We start from the raw sequence: 16,142 nt of genomic DNA on the forward strand, positions 1-16,142 counted from the left end.
TTGTATACATTACAATGTATAATTACAATACGTAGAAGTACCTATTAAAATTTGACCCAAGTCTACCTTAAATCCTGTCTTTTCAATAAGCTTTTTATCTGTACACATAGGCGTGATGACCCCACTAAGAGGGCTCTTTCCCTCCTTTGAATTATTACAGTATTTATTAGCTTGAGTCCAGACCGCTGCTTGCACGAACCATAACTCATGCCGCTCGGTGCCAGGGTTGTGCGTGCACACAGCCGCAGCCGTAGTTAGCTGGGGCCTGCTACGGAGGGCATGCCCGGGCCTTTGTTCCAGCTCTACAGCAGCCCTTACCAAACTGTGTTGTATCTTACTGTGTTTTCTGTTCTTCAAGAAGGAGTTCGGTTCCTCATGGCCAGACCCAGTTTCTCATTCATCTTCGTATTCCAAGGGCCAACCACAGTGCCTGACAAATAATGTTTGGCAAACAATCATTGAGTTGTTTTTAGCTTCCCAGGTGGCGCTAGTGGTAAAGAACCTGCTTGCCAATGCAGATAGATGTAAGAGACGCTGGTTTGATCCCTGGGTCAGGAAGATCATGGCAACCCACCCCAGAATACTTTCCTGGGGAACCTAGGGGCAGAGGAGCCTGGCAGGCTGCAGTCCATAGGGTTGCACAGAGTTGGACACGACTGAAGCCACTTAGCACACTTTGAGTATTTTAGAGAAATTATAAACTCCTGGGAAGCACTGAAGGAGCTACAAAATTTCAGGCAAGAGATGTACCGATGACTTATTTTCTCACAGTACCTAGTAAAGTACTGAGCAGTACTCAATAAATATGTACTGATTGACTGATGCTTAAACTTTTTCAGCAGATGAATAAACTATATATATTAGGGAGGGTGACCAGCTTATATCGGTTTTCTCCTAACCATTCCAGTTTTAAAACAAAGAGTTCTGTGTCCAGGAGTTACCCTGCCTGCGTGTGTGCTAAGTCACTTCAGTCGTGTTTGACTCTTTATGACCCTATGGACTGTAACCTTTCAGGCTCCTCTGTCCCTGGGACTCTCCAGGAAAGAATACTGGAGTGGGATGCCATGCCCTCTTCCAGGGTATCTTCCCAACCCAGGGATCCAACCCCTGTCTCATAAGTTCTCCCGCATTGGCAGGTGGATTCTTTACCATTAGCATCCCCTGGAAAGCTGTGGAGTTACCCTGGGTCCCAGGAAAACCAAGATAGTTGGTCTGCATAGAGTTCTCATGTACATAGCAACAACATAAACGCTATGATTTTTCTCCCTCCTAGTTAAAGGTTTTTAAGGACCACTCTTGCGATCGTCATTTGAGTTTCTGTATTTCAGAAAGTGACTTCTAAAAAGGCTTATTGGAAAACCTTATTTCAAGGAAAAAAGCCTAAAATCCAGGCTCTTCAGAATTAAATTTTAAAACTGTATTGTTATTATACAGCTCAACACAGACTCCAGCAGTAATTGATGTTCCTTCACCTTTCGGTGGAGGCCACACCCCTTGAGGCTGCAAGCCCCTCCCACTGAGGGGAGGTGCCTACTGTGAGTTGCCAAGTCCCTTCTGTTTAAGACCAGCCTCCTTGGATCCCCTTGGAAATCTTTTATTAAATCTAAGAATTTTCATATTCTCCACACTCTTCCATTTTTATTCCATTCCACATCCATTGTTATTGAGGGAATATTTACTTGCTAATGAAGGGAATCTTACGGGAGGTACAGTCAATAATTTCATCAAGAAATAACTTATCTTTGCACTTCTGGCAGAAAAGGGAGGGAAATAGTTTCACTCAAGGAGCCTACGAGCTTTTGAAGAATATTTACAAAGAGATATTTTTAGACAAACAAAGAGATTATTATTTCCCCATTTTAGTAGAAAGGCAGCATAAAAACAAGTGGGATGAAACAACAGAAAACAGTAGAGACATATCCAGAGAATGTGATGGTCATTGATTTCTGTATTAGTCACTTAACAAATGTGGATGTGTACTTGTTTCTAGTAAAGGGCTCAAATTATTATCCTGGATGTAACTTACATGATTAGAGATTTGTTGGCCCCCTAAGAAGAGGAAGACAGTGAAACCAATACAAAAATTAAACCCAGAAATTTTATTCTGTCAAAGGTGACAAAACTTCTAGCAAAAGCAAATTTTTACCATAGTGGATTCTGGAAGTTTGTTACACTTGCAATTCACACCATTTATATAATTTTGTGGTTTCAGTTTTGCCTCTTTTGAGATCTCTATGTGAACTACACCTGATTGGCAAGGCTGTGATTCCCTTTTATGCCAGGAAATTAATATCCAGCTAATAATCATTTCCACTCCCTGACATAACTCTGGTCCTAATGGAAGGAAAATTATGACCAACCTAGATAGCATATTAAAAAGCAGAGACATTACTTTGCCAACAAAGGTCCATCTAATCAAGGCTATGGTTTTTCAAGTGGTCATGTATGGATGTGAGATTTGGACGGTGAAGAAAACTGAGCACCAAAAAATTGATGCTTTTGAACTATGGTGTTAGAGAAGACTCTTGAGAGTCCCTTGGACTGCAAGGAGATCCAACCAGTCCATCCTAAAGGAGATCAGTCCTGGGTGTTCATTGGAAGGACTGATGCTGAAGCTGAAACTCCAATACTTTGTCCACCTCATGCGAAGAGTTGACTCATTGGAAAAGACCCTGATGCTAGAAGGGATTGGGGGCAGGATGAAAAGGGGACAACAGAAGATGAGATGGCTGGATGGCATCACCGACTCGATGGACATGAGTTTGAGTAAACTTCGGGAGTTTGTGGTGGACAGGGAGGCCTGGCATGCTGCGATTCATGGGGTCGCAAAGAGTTGGACACGACTGAGCGACTGAACTGAACTGAACTGAATGGTACTCATTTCTTATCTAGGCAGCTGCAATATTTTCCCTGCATTCATTCTGTACCCTGCCCCATCTGTTAGTCACAATAGAGGCAGTGTTTAGTTTGCATATATGAGCATGTCATCCTCCCCCCTTTCCTCATCCTCTGCTTAAATCCTTCCTTCTGTATGAAATACTATGAGGTTGAAGACCAAGGTCCTTAACATGGTACTCAAGACTCTTTATGATTTGGCTCCACTATCTTTCTGTCTCATCAGGTACCACTGTCTCCCTGTCTCTCAGACCTTCATTCAATTCCTCACACCTGCCAAGCTTCCTGTCACCACAGGGCCTTTGCACATGCTGTTGCTTCTGTCTGGAACATTCAGTCTCTCCCATTTTCCACTTGGTTAAATCCTTCTATCCTTTAGAGTGCAGCTCAAGCATATGTCCTTAAGAAAGCCTTCCCAGGGACACTTATTTAGGTCACATTTTTTTTTTTTTGGATATGTTCCCTGAAGTCCATGTTCCTTCCCTTTAAGCAAACTAGTGTGAGTACATAATTACACACTCATTTTTGTGATAAAGTAACCCCTATCACCAACTATGAATGACTGCTCAGTCATGTCCAACTCTGCAGCCCCATGGACTATATAGCCTGCCAGGCTCCTCTGTCCATGGGATTTTCCAGGCAAGAATTCTGGAGTGGGTTGCCACTTCCTACTCCAGGTGATCTTCCCAACCCAGGGATTGAACCTGTGTCTCTTGTGTCTCCTACATTGGCAGGTGGATTCTTTACTACTAGTACCACCTGGGAAGCCCATCACCAACTTTTGGGCATGAAAGCAAGAGCCTTGTTTTTGCTTGATTTTCCAACCTCGGTGCTCAACAAAGTGCCTAAGCAGCCACTGGTCAACTGCTTAGACTTTCTTGGAAGAATCTGCTTTAAGGGCTATCCTTGAATACAAGATACATTAAGTAAAGCAAGTATTAGACTTAGAAACATCTGAGGAAAATTCTAGCTCTGATTCTATTCTTCTGACTTGCTAGAAGATATAATTGATTTGCCTTAGTTTCATGTCTATAACACCAGAACAAAAATTTCTGTTGCCCCTGGGCTCATCATATCAAATGCACCATTCTCCAAAGAGTCTGCATCTCTGCAGATTGTATTAACTCAAATTTTAGATGCTGGTTTAGCTGCTGTAACAAAGAGTTCTAAAATTATAGTGCTTAAACGAGATGGAATTCTATTTCTCACCCAAAGAAAAACCCAGGTAAGCATTCCAGGGCTGGTGTGTTTGCACAGCAGTGTCAGCCCCCAGGCTTCTTCTTCTATTTCTGGCAGCACCATGCCTGGCTCGAGGCTTCCCAGGTGGTTCAGTGGGTCAAGAATCTGCTTGTGATGCCAGAGATACAGGAGATGTGGGTTTGATTCCTGGGTTGGGAAGAGCTCCTGGGGAAGAAAATGGCAATCCATTCCAGTATTATATTCTGGGAAATCCCATGGTTGGAGGAGCCTGGTGGGCTACAGTCCATGAGGCCGCAAAGAGTCAGGCATGACTTAGCAATTGAGTATGCACATATACACGCATGGCTTGTGGGGTCTTACTTCTCTGACCAGGGGCTGAGCCCAGGCCACAGCAGTGACGGCGCTGAGCCCTAAACACTGGACCACCAGGGAATTCCTCTCCACCTCTTCCAGGGTTCTTGACATCTTCTTGCTCTGTCATCTCACTCTGTAGCTTTCATCTTGAGGTAGAGGATGGATGCTCCAGCTTTCCCCATTACAGTCACATTCTAGCAATTGGAAAGGGAGAAAATGGAAGGGGAGGTTTTGTTTCTTGCTTGTAGGGACATGAACTGAAGGTTGTACATACCACTTCCAATTTCACTCCCTTGACAACAGTTGAATGATATGGCCACACCAAATGCAAGGTACATTGTATTGTGAAATTTTACTATTGTGTATTTTCCGTTAGACTTTGGGTTTTTTGAGGCCATGAATACTATCTTGTCCTTCTTTGTGTTCCTCCTTAGTGCCTAAATGAGGGCCTGCCATGTACCAGTCCCTCAGTAATTGCTCATTTAATTAGCGAAATAAGTCAAACTTGATGTGGGTTCAGAATAGCTGAATGTTGGTAGGCAGATGCTTGTCAAATGCCAGTGCTTTTATAAACTCCTAGAAGAAGTTTAATCAATCTTTCTGGCTTGCTCTATACATCAACTTTTATAATTCATCATGAAAATTAACTAGGGGTGTTTCAAGTGATGTTTAAGCCCATATATTGGCTTCAGAGAACTCATTTTTTCTGGGGAGAGGGTTTACATGAGATTTTTAAGCTGGAGGTAACTGGAGAATGTTTGAGAGCCCCTGGTGTGAATGTGGGATTTGAGGGGTCCCAGCACATCTGCTGGAATTCAGAACAAATTGAGAAATAAGGCAAAAGACTAAGGCAGATGGAGGCTAAATTTTTTTTTAGCTATATTACTATAAAAGTTGGTATTCAAGAGTGTGGCATAATTATTTACAATAGTCAAGGTATGGAAGAAACCTAAATGTCTATAGACAGATGAAAGGATAAATAAGATGTGAGATACACACACACATGACAGAATATTACTCGGCCATAAAAAAATGAAATAATGCTGTTTGCAGCAACACGGATGGGCCTGGAGATTATCACACTAAGTGAAGTGAATCAGACAATGGTTCACAATCAGGCAAATGACCTCATATGACATATGATACCACATGGTATCACTTATATCTGAAACCTAAAGGAATAATACAAATGAACTTATTTACAAAGCAGAAACAGATGCATAGACATAAAAAAAATTATCATTACCAAAGGGGAAATGGAAAGGGAGGAAGGGATGAATTAGGAGTTTGGGATTAACAGATACACACTGCTATATATAAAATAGGTAAAGGAAAACGTCCCACTGAACAGCACAGGGAACTATATTCAATATCTTATAATAACCTACAATGGAAAAGAATCTGAAAAATTATATATACAGTTAATTTACTGTGCCTCAAACTGGCACTGGGCACAGCAATGTGAATCAACTATATTTCAGTTTTAAAAAAGGAAGGTGACATATTTGTTTTGGAAGACAAGTGGTCTTCCAAATGCTGAACAGTAGATTTAAGCAGACTTATTCTACAGCCTTGTACCTGAACAGACCATCGTGTCCCCTCCCTACCAGATGAGCACCTTCCCTGAAGGAGACAAGCAGAAAAGGCTTCTAGTGGACAACTCATCCCCAGGAAAGACGGAGGAGGATGGGGCCAGGGGAACAACCTCTTCTTCAAACAAGTAGCAGATGTTAGAGGCTCAGTCATGTCTGACTCTTTACGACCCCATGAACTGTAGCCCGCCAGACTCCTCTGTCCATGGGATTCTTCAGGCAAGAAAACTGGAGTGGGTTGCCATTCCCTTCTCCAGGGGATCTTCCTGATCCAGGGATCAAACCTGGGTCTCTGGCATTGCTGGCAGATTCTTTACTGTCTGAGCCACCAAGGAAGCCCTCTTCTTCCAAAACTCTCCAGCATATTAAGTCACTCTTTCTTCCCTGGAGTAACGAGTGGGTGGACGGCAGGGCTTTCATGCTAAGGAGTCTGCTTCTATGGGTGCAGGGAAGAAGGATGCTCCCCTAACAACAAAGGTTGAAAAAATATTTCTGGTCATAAGTCCCTCTCTCTTCACTGGTTCAATGAACAGCTGAGACCATGTAGGCTCCAAAGCCTTTCCCAGCCCCTATATGTGTGAAACAATTCCAACTATAATAGTCATGGCTTAAATTTTGGGTGAATTGGGTTATGTGGGAAGCTTCCATAGGCAGTGCTGTATTTCCTACTTTTTGGTCCCAGTCTTTGTCACTTGGGTCCCAGACAACTTGACTCCACCTTGCAGGTCCCTCACCCAGTTCATTCAGGGCTGGGGAGCAGGTGACCTCCCTGTATCTCCAGTATAGGACCACTGAAGACACAGGGGGGCTTCCTAGGTAGCACAGTGGTAGAGAATCCATCTGCCTCTGCAGGAGATGAGGGTTTGATCCCTGAATCAGGACGATCCCTTGGAGTAGGAAGTGGCACCCCACTCCAGTATTCTTGCCTTAGGAAATCCCATGGACAGAGGAGCCTGGTGGGGCTACAGTTCATGGGATCAAAAAGGAGACACGACTAAGAGACTAAATAACAGCAAGGCACAAGGAATGTGGGAGCTTCCTTTGAGCACTCTCCCTGCGCCCCTAATCAGCTTACAAAGAGAAAGCAGAAGATATCGGAACTGGGAGAGTTGGAAATGAAGCCCCTTGAGTCACTGCAGAGTCTGGGAAATTGGGAGTCTGGGTGTCTCGGTCTCTGACCTTGGTTATCCCAGTTTATAGCTGAACAATGCATTTTCCTGTTTCAGGCACTCTCTAGAATGTATCCCTTGCAAATGGTAAGGAAATTGAGTGTCCTATATGCATATAAATAGCATCCTTAATCATCATCAACCAATGCTACACTTTCCTTGTAAAGCTTCAAGAAAGCGACCCGGGCGTTCCCATAGCCTTAAGAGGGATTTTCCTTCATTCTGTAAAGCCTTGAGCAACACTGAAGCTCTGTAATAATACCAAGCTACTTTTGCATTTATTCTAGTCTTAGATTTGAACATTATTATATTAGTTGTTTAAATTTTCATAGATTCCAAGGTCAGAAGAGTTCTGGGGAAGTCATTTAGATTCATCCTCCTGTGGGCCTCTAGGCAGGGCTGCAACTTGGCTAACAAAGACAAATGGTTTTCTGTCTGATTTGGAAAGGTCTCCAGGGGAAGGTTCTATAACCGACCACAGTAATCACAAGTTACTACGTGAACGTGCCCCCGCTTTGAGAAAGCCTAGCTCCAGTGAGTCTAAGGCGGCAGGATAATTTATTAAGATGCTAATCTGTGCTTTGTTCTCTGTAATTTGTCTCCCCTACCTCTGCTCTGTTCCCCGACCCCCACCCCATTCCTTACCCAAGAAGGTGGTCCGTCCTTTTTCCCTTCTCTGGGAGGTGATGGAACTTACTTGTGCCATGTTCTTATTGCTGTCGTAGACAGAGGCACAGAGACACGGATGCACATGCTCACGTGCTAACTTTAAAGTCAGAATCCAGTCTCAAGGAGAAGTGGTAGGAGGCAGACTCCTTAGAGGGTGCCGCACTGCCCTGGGAGATAAGAGCCAGGAGCTATGCGTTCTTAGAGAATGGTTTTTATCTCTTTGACCTCTGTTTGATCATCTGTAAAATGAAAGGTTGATTTAGTGACATTTAGGTACTACCCCGCTTTTGATTCTGGGGGATTATCCATCTCTTTAGCTCTGACTGCCCAGGACAGCTGCAGAGCATTTGTTTAAAGGCTTTTGGGGCAGGGTGGCCAGCTTGAGCAAAGGAAAAGTGATACGTAATACTGGGAAAAAATTTCAAGTAAAAAATTATTTGTTGTTTATCTGAAGTTTATATTTAACTGAGCATCCCGATTTTATCTGATAATCTTATTTGGGGGCACCTGTGTTTTGGGAGACAAGAGGCTGAGGGTGGAAGAAGCCAGCTTCTGTTCAGGCTCCTTGAGACTGCCCTGCCCCCCTAACTCCCCCACCCACCTATCCCTCCCCACTCCATCTCCTGTGTTCAAGAAGCAAACTGGTCTATTTCTTTGTCCGGTGAGTATGTCTATTTTATTTTTAAGTTTAGAGAATGGGCATCTTGGAATGAAAACTATGCCAGTACACTTTTCTCAACATCTTCAAGATAAATATTTAACAGGAAAAAAAAAATGGAGTCCACCCACTTTACTCAAGGTCAAAAATTCTAAGCTTTATACAAATTAGAGACCAGATCAATGAATCCTACAGCAAGGATGAAGCTGAAACAGAGCAGGACCCTGTGGTCCTTACCTCTCTCTGTCCTCTGCCTGCCTTTTGTCTGTGGGAAAAAAAACCAAAGAGTAAGTTTAATCAGAGAAGTAAGAAAATGCAGAAACAAAGGAAAACAGTCAAAGGAGACCAAATAATAATAATAATAATGCAGTCACTAAAAAAGTCAAGGACCTTTGGTTTCTTCTCAAGGGCCAAAGATAATATTCTGAGCCATATCCTGTGAGCTGCCTTATTGATACTAACACCCCCACCAGGTAGAAGAAGTTACCTACATGATGACCAGGCCGTAGGCATGACAGAAGCTGTCCAATTCTGAGAACTGGCCCCAAGAAATGGAAACAAACCGATCCTGGAACTGAAGATTACTGGATTTAAAACAAGACAATGCTGCTCAGACCACTGATGACCAAATTCAAGATGATTGTCAGAACTGACTGTGCTATGTCTTCATGTAGCCCCTTCCCTCAGCCTACCAAAGTTCTTACTCACTGGCTGTCAGAGTAGGGGTTGTAGGGAGTCAGCCTTTAGACAGGCGACCACTTCCCCTCCTCCCACTGGTAGCCAGCATCAAGATAAAGCAAGCTTTCTTTTCCCACCAGCTTGGCCTCTTTAATGGCTTTTGAGCAAAGAGCAGCCAGATCCCACTTTTGGTTACAAAATCAGCTGCTAAACTGATCGAAATGATACACGTTCTTCTGTATCTGCTCCCCCAGGAAGGATTTGACAGGCCTTCCCAGCAGGAGTTATATTTTTCTCCTGTCCTCAAAGTTTCTATGACACAGGAAAGCAAATGGAGTCAAGGTTCACATCACCTTTTCTATAACATTATAGGCTTTTTAAACAAATGTCCCTTGGAACTTGACACTCCTTATTTTGGAACTGCATTCAATATCACTCTGTGATTTAAGGAGATCATCAGCAAATAAAGACAACCTGATGACAGGAGCTGGGCTCCCTGTGGTTTCTTGACACGATCCTCAGGATCTAATACTGAAAGCTGAAAGAAAGATTATTTATATTTTGTCTAATTAGTGCATACATGACCTTCATGTAAAGGGAATATGGCCTTGGGTGAAAGGACTATCATTGATTTGTCACATTTTCAATCCAAGTAAGGTACCAATGCATGTAGGATACAGTCACTCACGGGCTCGAGGCTGAACACTGTTAAAATTTGCAACAAATTTAGTGTCAAATATGTCTTCACCCATAATGAGGAGGTCACTCTTATCAGTGAGTAGGTCTAGGTCCCAAATTGGAAGTCCATTGTCAAATTTTAATACTTTAGTGGAATTTAGAGCTTTGTGAATAAGAATGACTGATTCAATGCTGTCAGTGCATCCTTTTGAATTGAGATTAACCTAAGGATGATGTCCAGGAAATTGGTACCTTTAAGGATGTGGGTGTGAGGGACAGAATCTGAAAGACTGAGTGAAAGCAATTCATTTATCAACATTCAATTTTCCTCAATGTTAAACTAATCACTCTCTTTTCATACTTTACCATCTAGAAATAGGTCTGCCTTGAGTCACAGTAAGTGCCAAAACCCCCTCCATTGCTCTGAATTTGTTGTGCCAAGAGATTTTTCCTGCCTTGCATTCACAGGAAGGGTAAATGGAAGGCATTTCAGGGCCACGAGCAAATGCCAGTGCAACTCAGCTGAGAAATACGGGGAGGGGTGTGGTTTGGACCCTACTTCATTTCAGAAGCCTTTCAAACAACTTAACATGCTCAAGCACTTTCTGAGGGACAGGACCACCCTGCAGAACAGATAAAATGCTCCAACTTCAAGTAGGCAGACAACTATTTCAAAGAAAAAATTTGAGGTGCTTAGCCTTGGCAGTGTGCTGATGCTAAGTAGGGGGGAAGAGTCCAGGGCGAGGCTGAGCCTGGGAAGCAGGGGTTGGCCTGAAGGTGGGGAGAACTTGCATCAGATTTGATGTTGCTTAATCAAGGTTAAAGCTTTAGCTTGTTACCAGGGTAAGGATGAGCCAGTGAATTCAATAGCAAAATTGCTATTTATCTCTCAAAAAAAAAAAAAAAAGAGAAAGAAGGGAGGAAGGAGGGAGGCACGAGCTTGGACTCTCTGTAGGTTATTTCTGAATAATGGAAATATTTTAAATTCCTGTTGTAATTAATCAAATCTATGTTCTTTCAGAGTTGAAAACTAAATGGATGCATCATTAATGGCTTACTGTAAAAGTACAATCATGCAAATTTCACCCAGTCTCCTATTCATTCCAACTGAAAACTCTAATGATAACTGTGAACATTCTGAACTTTTCCTGGGGGCCAGATACCATGCTCAGAGCTTTGAGCATTATATTCTCCTTACACCACAGATGAGGAAACTGAGGCTTAGAGGACTGAAGCAAATCAACACATCTCAAAGTTTCTTTTAAGTATAAAATAAGCTACAGGGATATATTGTACAACATGAGGAATATAGCTAATATTTTGCAATAACTATAAATGGAGTATAACCTTTAAAATTTGTGAATTGCTATACTGTATACCTGTAACTTACATAATACTGTAAGTCAACTATAGGTGCTAGTGGTAAAAATTCTGCCTGCCAATGCAGGAGATGTAGAGACATGAGTTCCATCCCTGGGTCAGGAAGATCCCCTGGAGGAGGGCATGGCGACCCACTCCAGTATTCTTGCCTGGAGAATCCCATGGACAGAGGAGCCTGGAGGGCTACAGTCCATAGTGTCGAATGAGTTGGACAAGACTGAAGCAACTTAGCACGCATGACACACATCAATTATATACATCAATAAAAAATCAATTTAAAATGAAAAATAAATAAGTAAATACATAATTAAAAAAGAAAGTAGGCCATAGGAATTTAGCAATAAGTGGACCTTAACAAGAGTTGTTTTAGTTGTGGGAGCTGAAATAACATTGCATGATTTGAAGTTTATTTTTCACTGTCCAGGTCTCTTGCTCCATTGCTTTTATTTAATTTTTTTAACTTTTTATTTTATATTGGAATACAGCTGATTAACAGTGTTGTGATAGTTTCAGGTGAAGAGCAAAGGGACTCAGCCATACATATATACGCATCCATTCTCCCCCAAACTCCCCTCCCATCTGCCACATAACATTGAGCAGAGTTCCAGCCACATCTCAGAGTTTATATGCGGTGTAAACAGGATTTGAATCTCTGAAGTCTAACTCTAAAGCACCATTCATAGCCATCACATTATATTTCTTCTCTTGCCAACATGCAACAGATGCATCCTTGCAATCAGGAACAGGTTTTTCTTAAGGAGCCAGAGGTGAGAAGAGCCAATTTAGATGCTAGGAGGAAAACTGTGGCAGAGCACACCTCTGTTGCAAACAGGTCTTTGAAGGCCCCACGTGGCTGAAAGGAATAAACGGAGAGAGTGGGCTTATTTGCTTCGGGGCCTGGTTTACTGGCCTAGAGGATCAGTAATGGGCTAGGGGCCAGTCCTTCCAAGGCACAGCCTGAGGACAGGGCTGGCAGAAAGGAGCTCTTGGTCACTGCACTCTTAGCTGGAGCTATGAAAAGCTGGGGTACTTGCAGGTGTCTCCTGATTTTAACTTTTGGTGCCTGGGGCTGTCAAGAGAAATTATACGGAAATAGGGCTTTTCCAACTTTTTGGAGAAATTTAGATGAGAACACAGCATTTCCCTTGTAACAAACGTTAGGTGGGGAAGAACTCTCTTCCCCTTTCTGGAGGACTCAGACAATGCTGGCCCTTGTGGGTGGGAAGGGCCACACACGCCTGGCCTCCCAGTCATGCTCCTCCACGCAGGCAGCCTCCTAAGCCCACAGACTCAATTTCCCTTTTGATACTGTGGGCTGAGAATGCTGACCTTACTGGGTTGTCATGAAGATCGGAGATGGCATAAGATTGTACCTGGCACAGAGTAGGTACTTGATAAATGGTAATTACTACAGGTACATAGTTTTTAGTGGGTGGATGGGAGAAGGCTAAACTAAGAGAGACAGAGACATTTTAAAAGCTGGAAAGAGAAAAAGAGGGAGGGTGGGAACCGTGGCATCTGGCTGGTGAGCCCTACTCCTTCCCCTCTCTAACTGTGCCCTTTTAACAAGCCACGTGCTGCTTGCGATGGATGAGACCTGATGAGACCTGAGACAAACCCGGGCCAAGAGCCCAGGCGACACAGAATTATAGCCCGCGTCTCCCTCTGATGAGCCTAGCCTGCTTGTTAAGAACGCAGTACTGTCGGGGGCCCGGCTGGGGTGGTGTGTGCAGTTGTGTGCGGCGCCCCTCACGTGCACGTGGGTGGTTGGAGCACACCAGTGTGACTGCCAATATCATGGCAGATTAGTTCCCGCGCAGTACTAGGCTGGGCCGGCTGATGTATGTGGGAGGCGGTTGTCAAGGACGACCACCCGAGTCACGCAGCCTTCATGCTACCTGGGAAATGGACTCTGTCCAGCCAAGGAAGCACTTGAGAGCTCGCTGAGTGGAGGTGCTTTGGGGGTGAGGGCAGCTGGTCCCCCATAGGGCGTGCTGCTCAGCTGGGAGACCACACATGTACACACATACACACAGGCACTCTGCACATACCCCACGCATGTGCATGCCACAGGCAGACCACATATAAACACACATCATGCATCACATGTGTCTACACACAGCACATGCACCACACCCATGTACACATATGCACGCCACACACACCTAAAGCATGCACCCTCTACATATATCACAAACATGTACATGCATGGCACACATACCTACCACAGGCAGCCACAGATACATGTACATGTATCACACAAATTTATATGTGCCATGTGGACCACACATCACACATGTTTATATTCCACATGCTCCAGACTCATGCACATACCACACTACACATGGCACACACATGCATGGCCTATACAACACACACGTATATCCACATATGTCACATTCATATACACACATCAACCCCACACTATCCTCATGTATGTTTACTGCACTGATACCACACATACACACAAATGGCCCCAGATCATATCCCCAGCATACACACCTGTGCTCCTTCCCACAATTCCATACATGCTACATACATGTAGATAAACACACCACTTCAATACTTATCACACATACACACAAGCACATATACTTCATGGGGCTTCCCAGGTGGCTCAGTGGTAAAGAATCCACCTGCCAAGCTGTAGATATGGGTTCGATCCCTGGGTCAGAAAGATCCTCTGAAGAAGGAAATGGCAACTCACTCCAGTATTCTTACCTGGAAAATTCCATGGATAGAGGAGCCTGGAGGGCTACAACCCATGGAGTTACAAAGAGTTGGACACAATTGAGCAGCTGAACAACAACAATATACTTCATATCACACAAGTATACACATCACACTCACAGTACAGACCTGTATACACAAAACACATACCATACAAAATGCACAGATGTACTCAGCACCACTCACATGAAAACACACTTCCACACACCACACCCACACCCACATACTATACACATGCCATGCATATGTCTTACAAACGTACCTCACACATGTACAGAAATCCTCTCACACCCCACATACACCACACACATATTCACATATAGCACATATGCATCATCCAATTCACCCACACACCACACACATACACATACCACACGTGTGCACATCTACCCACAGACAGCACACACAAACATTCACACATTCAAACACCTCCACTCTGCATACATACACACACAGCCCCATGACATACACATGCCACGCAAAATACACGTGCTACACCCCTGACCACACACAGCACATGTACAACACACGTGATGAAACTTCTCACATGTCCACACACATAACACACACATGCACTACCACACAAACATGCATAACCTCACACATCCCATCACCACACACAACGAGCACACACAGAATGGCCCACTAGGGACCAGCACACTGATTTGCAGAGCTCAGAGTTGTGGGGACAGGAAATGGGAGTGATGTGATGGGGTCACCACTGCTCCTGTCCCTTAATTCCCGGACCCGTAAATTTTTCCATTTAGGGGACACAGCATCATAAAGGGACTTCTGACTTACTGCACATACCATCCTAAAGAATGGCATCTGATCTGCAGATTATTTCGGCTGTGCTTTCAGGAGGTGGTTCCAGAATTCTGAGACTGGCAGACTTTGGATGCTGTGTTATGTGACATGACAAGTGACCCCATGAGGCTACTACCACTGTGGAGTGGGTCCCTGTTGGATGCTATGTGAGGGATTCTGAGATAGGGGGTCACACATTCTGTAAACCAGCCCTGGAGAGTAGTGCTGGCTGAGGCCCCATGGGCGGAAAATATCAATTCATATTGAGATAGGAGACATCACTACTGGGTGGATCTACAGACCACCCGGAGGACGCACAATCAGCCAGGGCTTAGCCAGGACTTTAGCCAGCCCCAGCTCTAAAGGCAGCTGTGACGGGGATTTGCCATGTAACTCAGGGAGCTCTAACCAGGCTCAGTAACAACCTAGAGGGGTGGGGTGGGGAGCGAGCGGGGAGGGATGCTCAGCTGGGAGGGGACATGGGTAAACCTACAGCTGATTCATGTCGATGTGTGTAGAAACCAACACGATACTGTAAAGCAATTATCCTTCAATTAAAAATAAATAAATTTTTTAAATTAACAGAAAAATGTATATCAAAAAAAATTTTTTTAAGGGGGCTGTGATCACACTTCAGGTCACCTGGTATCACTGAATATCAACAGATCTGTGTCTGACAGTCTTAGAATATCTGGGTATTTTCCTTTCCCAGTGTATGAGGACTCTTTGGGAAAGAACTCGGGGAATCACTGTGGTGTGTACTTGCCACGGTGTTGCAGTGTCATTCTGCCTAAGGATCTGACTGCCTCTAGTCAATGGGATCCAGATTTGAAAATCTTCTCAGGTCCAGAAAATAAAGCAAATGGTGATGACTTTTTTCCTGGAGTGACCACGCTCTGCTCCTGCTCCTCTGTTCATGCCTTCTGCAGTCTGTAGGGATTAATCAGCACCCTTACTGGCTGACCATCTCTTTTGCCCCCAGTCTTAAGTTCAACCATCTTGACCAAGCATGTTCAAAATCTAATCCAGAGGTACTCCCATGGCTCCTGCTGGCTCATGATAGCTAATGCTCATAGCTCCTTTATGATGTAAGCTTCTTTCCTCATCAAACCCAATACATCTTTGGATTATGCTAAAATCTCAAGGAATAAAAGAGAAGCAAGAGTATGAAGACAGTCTTTAGACTGCAATGCAGGTCTGACATTTATAAACGAGAGAGGGAAGGAGAGACTGAGTGGGAAGAGCCATGGACCATAGTGCAGGTCTAGGTAAGTCTTGGCCTGGTGGAGGGGAAGGCCCTGAGCCAAAGTTGCTCATTAGAGAATTTCATAT

The 16,142-nt window shown here is 43.9% G+C and overlaps 1 long non-coding RNA gene across 1 annotated transcript in view; it reads right to left on the reverse strand.

Annotated features, from left to right (window-relative positions):
* Window positions 1–262: 262 nt before the first annotated feature.
* The window catches only part of LOC136145682 (uncharacterized), an 85,783-nt gene continuing 69,903 nt past the window's right edge, over window positions 263–16,142 (reverse strand). The window contains exon 3 of the long non-coding RNA XR_010658829.1: window positions 263–430. This is a non-coding gene — a long non-coding RNA (uncharacterized lncRNA). The remainder of the gene's footprint in view (window positions 431–16,142) is intronic.

Source organism: Muntiacus reevesi, chromosome 13 (genome assembly GCF_963930625.1).
Source record: "Muntiacus reevesi chromosome 13, mMunRee1.1, whole genome shotgun sequence".
Lineage (NCBI taxonomy): Eukaryota > Metazoa > Chordata > Mammalia > Artiodactyla > Cervidae > Muntiacus > Muntiacus reevesi.